Here is a 7,812-nt window from a genome sequence, read left to right as displayed (position 1 = left end):
AGAATCAAAATAACCTTCCTCACCCACACTGAGAATCTATAACCATTCTCCCAATTTTTCCTTCTGTCAGTGTTTCTGTGAATTTGTGTTTGTCCTGATAATATATAAACTTTATACTTGGGGTTCTTTCTGATGAGGTTCTTCCCTTTTTTTTTTTTTTTGCTTATATATACATATTTTTTTCTCTTGTCATATACTTTTATCACTCTTTTGTCTGTCTGTTTTTGTTTGTATACTCCACAAATCTTGCCTTGTGGCCCATTTGGGCTGAGCCTTCTCTTTTATCTTCCCTTTTTTTCCTATCTCTCTCTCTCTTTTTTTTTCCTTTTTTCTTTCCCCTTTTTTTTTTCTTTCTTCTTCTCTATTTCTTTTTCTTTTCTTTTTTCTCTCATTTGGGTGGGGAATCCTGGTTGCACAGAAGCGTTCCAGGGTGCACATTGACTGCACCACAATCGATAAGCCCAGCTGCATCTGTTTAGTCATCTCTTACCAAAATGACTAGGAGGAGGAATACCCAACAGAAGAAAAATACAGAGGATGGGCCTTCTGCAACAGAGCTAATGGCTATCAACATAGACAATATGTCAGAAAAGGAATTCAGACTAACAATTATCCAGGCAATAGCTAGGTTGGAGAAAGCCATGGATGACCAAACAGAATTGATTAGGGCAGAACTGAAAGCCACCAGGGATGATGTTCACAATGTTAGGGCAGAACTAAAAGCCACCAGGGATGATGTTCAAAATGCTCTCAATGAGTTCAAATCCAATCTAAATTCTCTAAAAGCTAGGGTAACTGAGACAGAAGATAGAATTAGTGATCTGGAGGACAAACAGATAGAGAGAAAGGATCAGGAGGAAGCCTGGAACAAACAGCTCAGAAGCCACGAAAACAGAATCAGGGAAATAAACGATGCCATGAAACGTTCCAACATCAGAATTATTGGAATCCCTGAAGGGGAGGAAAAAGAAAGAAGTCTAGAAGATATAGTGGAAGAAGTTGTCTATGAAAATTTTCCCAATCTCACGAATGGAAACAACATTCATGTACTAGAGGCAGAAAGATTTCCTCCCAAGATTTTAGATTCTCGAAAGTCCTCACGGCACCTTATCATTAGAATGGGGAATTATGTTTCAAGAGAGACCCTCTTAAAAGCAGCTAGGACAAAGAAGCTTCTTACATACAGAGGAAAGCCCATTAGAATAACGTCAGACCTTTCCACAGAGACTTGGAAAGCCAGGAAGGGCTGACAAAATATATTCAGAGTACTAAATGAGAAGAACATGCAACCAAATGTCAGCAAGACTGACATTTAAAATGGATGGAGAGATAAAGAGTTTCCAAGACCGGCAAGGCTTAAAAGACTATGCAACCACCAAGCCGACACTGCAGGAAATATTAAGGGGAGTCCTATAAGAGAGAAAAAATCCTAAGAATATCATTGAACAGAAATATAGAAACAATCTATAGACAGAAAGACTTCAAAGGCAACACGATGTCAATAAAAACCTATCTCTCAATAATCACTCTCAATGTGAATGGCCTAAATGCGCCCATAAAACGACACAGGGTTGCAGATTGGATAAAACGACAGGACCCATCCATATGTTGTCTACAAGAGACCCATTTTGAACCTAAGGATACACCCAGACTGAAAGTGAAGGGATGGAGAAGCATCTTTCATGCCAATGGGCCTCAAAAGAAGGCCGGAGTAGCGATTCTCATATCAGATAAATTAGATTTTAAACTAAAGACTGTAGTCAGAGATACAGAAGGACACTACATAATTCTTAAAGGGACTATCCGCCAAGACGATCTAACAATTGTGAATATCTATGCCCCCAATATGGGAGCACCCAATTACATAAGAAAACTATTAATCAAGATAAAGAGTCATATTGATATGAATACAATAATAGTAGGAGATCTTAATACGCCTCTCTCAGAAATAGACAGATCATCGAAGCAGAAAATTAATAAAGAAATAAGAGCATTGAATGAAACATTGGACCAGATGGACCTCATCGACGTATACAGAACATTCCACCCTAAAACAACAGAATACTCATTCTTCTCAAGTGCACATGGAACCTTCTCCAGAATAGACCACATACTGGGTCACAAAGCAGGACTCAACCGATACCAAAAGACTGACATTATTCCCTGCATATTCTCCGATCACAATGCTTTGAAACTGGAGCTCAATCACAAGGAAAAGTTCAGAAGGAACTCAAACACCTGGAAGCTAAAGACCACCTTGCTTAAGAATGCTTGGATCAACCAGGAGATCAAAGACGAACTTAAACAATTCATGGAAACCAATGAGAATGAAGACACCTCGGTCCAAAACCTATGGGATACAGCAAAGGCGGTTCTAAGGGGGAAATACATAGCCATCCAAGCCTCCCTCAAAAACACTGAAAAATCCAGAATACACCAGCTGTCTCTACATCTTAAAGAACTGGAGAATCAACAACAAATCAAACCAACTCCACATGCAAGAAGGGAAATAATCAAGATTAGAGCAGAGATCAATGAAGTAGAAACCAGAGAATACAGTAGAATGTATCAATGAAACTAGAAGCTGGTTTTTTGAAAGAATCAATAAGATCGATAAACCATTGGCCACACTAATCCAAAAGAAAAGAGAGAAAGCCCAAATTAATAAAATTATGAATGAAAAGGGAGAGATCACAACTAACACCAAGGAAATAGAAACAATCATCAGAAATTATTACCAACAGTTATATGCCAATAAGCTAAGCAACCTAGATGAAATGGATGCATTCCTGGAAAGCTACAAACTCCCAAAATTGAACCAGGAAGAAATTGACAACCTGAATAGACCGATATCTGGTAATGAGATTCAAGCAGTGATCAAACACCTCCCAAAAAACAAGAGCCCGGGACCTGACAGATTCCCTGGGGAATTCTACCAAACTTTCAAAGAAGAAATAACACTAATTCTCCTGAAGCTGTTCCAAAAAATTGAAGCAGAAGGAAAACTTCCAGACTCTTTTTATGAAGCCAGCATTACCCTGATCCCCAAACCAGGCAAAGACCCTACCAAAAAGGAGAATTTCAGACCAATATCACTGATGAATACGGATGCAAAGATTCTCAACAAGATCCTAGCAAACAGGATCCAGCAGCACATTAAAAAGATTATCCACTATCACCAGGTGGGATTCATCCCTGGGTTGCAAGGTTGGTTCAACATTCGCAAATCAATCAGTGTGATAGAACACATCAATAAGAGAAGAGAGAAGAACCACACGGTCCTCTCAATTGATGCAGAAAAAGCATTTGACAAAATCCAGCATCCGTTCCTGATGAAAACGCTTCAAAGTATAGGGATAGAGGGAACATTCCTGAACTTCATAAAATCTATCTATGAAAGACCCACAGCAAATATCATCTTCAATGGGAAAAAGCTTGCAGCCTTCCCATTGAGATCAGGAACACGACAAGGATGCCCACTCTCACCACTCTTGTCCAACATAGTATTAGAAGTTCTAGCAACAGCAATCAGACAACAAAGAGAAATAAAAGGTATCCAAATTGGCAAGGAAGAAGTCAAACTCTCTCTCTTCGCAGATGGCATGATTCTTTATATGGAAAACCCCAAAGACTCCACCCCCAAACTACTAGAACTCATTCAGCAATTCAGTAACGTGGCAGGATACAAAGTCAATGTACAGAAATCAGTGGCTTTCTTATACGCCAACAATGAAAATACAGAAATGGAAATTAGAGAATCGATTCCATTTACTATAGCACCAAGAACCATAAGATACCTGGGCATAAACCTAACCAAAGAAGTAAAGGACCTATACTCGAGGAACTACAAAACACTCATGAAAGAAATTGAAGAAGACACAAAAAGATGGAAGACTGTTTCATGCTCTTGGATTGGAAGAATAAACATTGTTAAAATGTCTATACTGCCTAGAGCAATCTATACTTTTAATGCCATTCCGATCAAAATTCCACCGATATTTTTCAAGGAGCTGGAGCAAATAATCCTAAAATTTGTATGGAATCAGAAGAGACCCCGAATTGCCAAGGAAATGTTGAAAAACAAAAACAAAACTGGCGGCATCACGTTACCCGATTTCAAGCTTTACTACAAAGCTGTGATCACCAAGACAGCGTGGTACTGGCATAAAAACAGACACATAGACCAGTGGAACAGAGTGGAGAGCCCAGATGTGGACCCTCAACTCTATGGTCAAATAATCTTCGACAAAACAGGAAAAAATATTCAATGGAAAAAAGACAGTCTCTTCAATAAATGGTGCTGGGAAAACTGGACAGCGATATGTAGAAGAATGAAACTTGACCATTCTCTTACACCATACACAAAGATAAACTCGAAATGGATAAAAGATCTCAACGTGAGACAGGAATCTATCAGAATCCTAGAGGAGAACATAGATAGTAACCTCTTCGATATCAGCCACAGCAACTTCTTTCAAGATATGTCTCCAAAGGCCAAGGAAACAAAAGCGAACATGAACTTTTGGGACTTCATCAAGATCAAAAGCTTCTGCACAGCAAAGGAAACAGTCAACAAAACAAAGAGGCAACCCACGGAATGGGAGAAGATATTTGCAAATGACAGTACAGACAAAGGTTGATATCCAGGATCTATAAAGAACTTCTCAAACTCAACACACACAAAACAGATAATCATATCAAAAAATGGGCAGAAGATATGAGCAGACACTTCTCCAACGAAGACATACAAATGGCTATCAGACACATGAAAAAATGTTCATCATCACTAGCCATCAGGGAGATTCAAATTAAAACCACATTGAGATACCACCTAACACCAGTTAGAATGACCAAAATTAGCAAGACAGGAAACAACGTGTGTTGGAGAGGATGTGGAGAAAGGGGAACCCTCTTCCACTGTTGGTGGGAATGCAAGTTAGTGCAGCCACTTTGGAGAACAGTGTGGAGATTCCTGAAGAAATTAAGAATAGAGCTTCCCTATGACCCTGCAATTGCACTGCTGGGTATTTACCCCAAAGATACAGATGTAGTGAAAAGAAGGGCCATTTGTACCCCAATGTTTATTGCAGCAATGTCCACGGTCGCCAAACTGTGGAAAGAACCAAGATGCCTTCAATGGATGAATGGATAAGGAAGATGTGGTCCATATACACAATGGAGTATTATGCCTCCATCAGAAAGGACGAATACCCAACTTTTGTAGCAACATGGATGGGACTGGAAGAAATTATGCTGAGCGAAATAAGTCAAGCAGAGAGAGTCAAGTATCATATGGTCTCACTTATTTGTGGAGCATAAGAAATAACATGGAGGACATGGGGAGATGGAGAGGAGAGGGAGTTGAGGGAAACTGGAAGGGGAGATGAACCATGCGCGACTATGGACTCTGAAAAACAACCAGAGGGTTATGAAGGGGCGGCAGGGGGGTGGGAGGGGTGGGAGGTTGAGGAAGCAGGTGGTGGGTAATAGGGAGGGTATGTACTGCATGGAGCACTGGGTGTGATGCCAAAACAATGAACACTGTTATGCTGTAAATAAACAAATAAAAATAAATATTAAAAAAAATCATTATACTCATTACTATTATAAAAATTACAAATTAGGGGCGCCTGGGTGGCTCAGTGGGTTGGGCCTCTCCCTTCGGCTCAGGTCATGATCCCCGGATCCGGGATCGAGCCCTACATCGGGCTCTCTGCTCCGCAGGGAGCCTGCTTCCTCCTCTCTCTCTGCCTGCCTCTCTGCCTAGTTGTGATTTCTCTCTGTCAAATAAATAAAATATTTAAAAATTACAAATTAAAATACATTTCCCCAATCTCAAAGTATCTTAAATGGCTTAAATTTTTGGTAAATCGCAAAAAGAAGGAATTCTATGAGGTAAATTTACTTTTCATTGTTATGCTAATCCCCCCAAGGCTAAAAGTGGTGTAGAAGTAAATGAACTCAACTTGAGGAGCTCAGCTGAACATTTCAAGGGAGCATAGAGAAGATGTTGGGGGAACCACTCATAACATTACCTGTGAAAATATTCTCTCCAATTCTTTTCCTTTATTTTACCTCTGTATACTCCAAATAATGGCAGTAATAATAGTGGCAATAGTAAGATAATAATAATTGATATCATGTTTATAAAGCTTATTATAAAACCTGTATTAATGCATTTGATCTGTAAATGATAGGTTTTTGGTAGTCTTCATTTGATTGAAAATAAAGTCAAGGCACAGAAGGTTTAAGTGATTATTTTTTCCTTGTCACACAGGTAGAAAGAGGCAATCTAGGGCCTGTTCTGTTCCATAAACATTTTTCATTGCCTATCTGTAAAATTGCCTGATAACCAGTGCTTTAATTATATAACTAATTAGGTATTATTGACTGTACAATATCACTGATAAATGAACTTGTTACTGAGAAGCCAATTACTACCTAAAATTCTACATGACGTAGAGAATATTGAAAAACCCTAAACAGCTGCAAAGATAACAAAATATTACTAGAAAAACAGGAATTCATAAGGCAAATGAGGATGGAAGCTTTTTCCACTCTTTGTGGAGAAAGAATTATGGAGAGGAATTATGGGAGAGGAAATTCCTAGTAAGAATTTTCCCCAGGGTCCCCTTCATTTCACTGTTCCTCAGGGTGTAGATAAGTGGATTGAGCAGTGGGGTTCCCAATGTGTATACCAGTGAGATGAACTGATCTTGCTTGGGGTAGTAGCTGGAGCTGGGGCGTAGGTACACAAAGGCACAACAGCCATACTGCAGCAGGACCACAGAGAGGTGGGAGGAACAGGTGGAGAAGGCCCGGTGACGCCCAGCTGCTGAGTGGATCTTGAGCACGGCAGCCACAATGAAGACATAGGAGGTAGCAATGAAGAAGAAAGGCACGGCAATGACAAGTGTGGCTGCCACCAGCACTGAGTGCTCATGGATGTGGCTGTTGGCACAAACAAGACAAATCACTGGTGGAATATCACAAATGAAGTGCTGCATACTCTGAGCCCGGCAGAATGGCAGAGAGAAGATGAAGGCCACCAGTTGTGTGGACAGGAACAAGCCGATGCCCACAGAGGTGATGACCAAGCAGACTCCGAGAGTTAAAGTCATGGTGAGTGGGTACTGCAAGGGGTGGCAGATGGCAACATACCTGTTATAGGCCATGGTGGCCAAGAGCAAGCAATCAGCACTGCCAAGCCCACTGAAGAAGATCATCTGAGTGGACAGCCCAGGAGGGTGATGGTCTTCTCTGACTGTAGGATGTTGGCCAGGATGTGGGGCACCACCACCACAGTGTAACATATTTCTACTCCTGAGAGGCTGCCCAAGAAATAGTACATGGGTGTATGTAGGCGGGCTTCTGTCTGGATGGCCACTATAATTAGGACATTCCCAGTGATGATCAAGGTATAAACGAGGCTGACTCCAAGGAAGGATAAGACACAGAGCTCTGGTTGGGAGGGATAGGCCAGGAACACAAATTCCATCAACAGTGAATGATTTCCCCAGATCATTGAGCTAACAGAGTGTCTCTGCCAAGAAATGCAAAGACAGAAGGAAAAATTGGAGCAACAACATATTATTAGTTCACACTCTGATCCATGATCTAATCTAATCAGTTCTGGAGTTAGAAACTTAGAATTATTAGACCCAAGTCTCTCTTTTCTTCCTTTTTAATCAAGTCTCTTCGCATAAGTATCTACACCTTAATTCCTAAGTGCCAGGAGTTGGTCTAAATTTTGTAAAATTTTTTTTGAGAAAATGAGGCAGAGTATAGTTTTCAAAGTGATTTTTAGAGGAA

The 7,812-nt window shown here is 40.3% G+C and overlaps 1 pseudogene; it reads right to left on the bottom strand.

Annotated features, from left to right (window-relative positions):
• Positions 1-6,575: 6,575 nt before the first annotated feature.
• Positions 6,576-7,525, bottom strand: LOC123948572 (annotated as a pseudogene).
• Between the last annotated feature and the right edge of the window lie 287 nt (positions 7,526-7,812).

This window comes from Meles meles, chromosome 8, assembly GCF_922984935.1.
Source record: "Meles meles chromosome 8, mMelMel3.1 paternal haplotype, whole genome shotgun sequence".
NCBI lineage: Eukaryota > Metazoa > Chordata > Mammalia > Carnivora > Mustelidae > Meles > Meles meles.
Note: the sequence above shows the minus strand (reverse complement) of the source record. Positions and strands in the feature narration are given on the sequence as shown.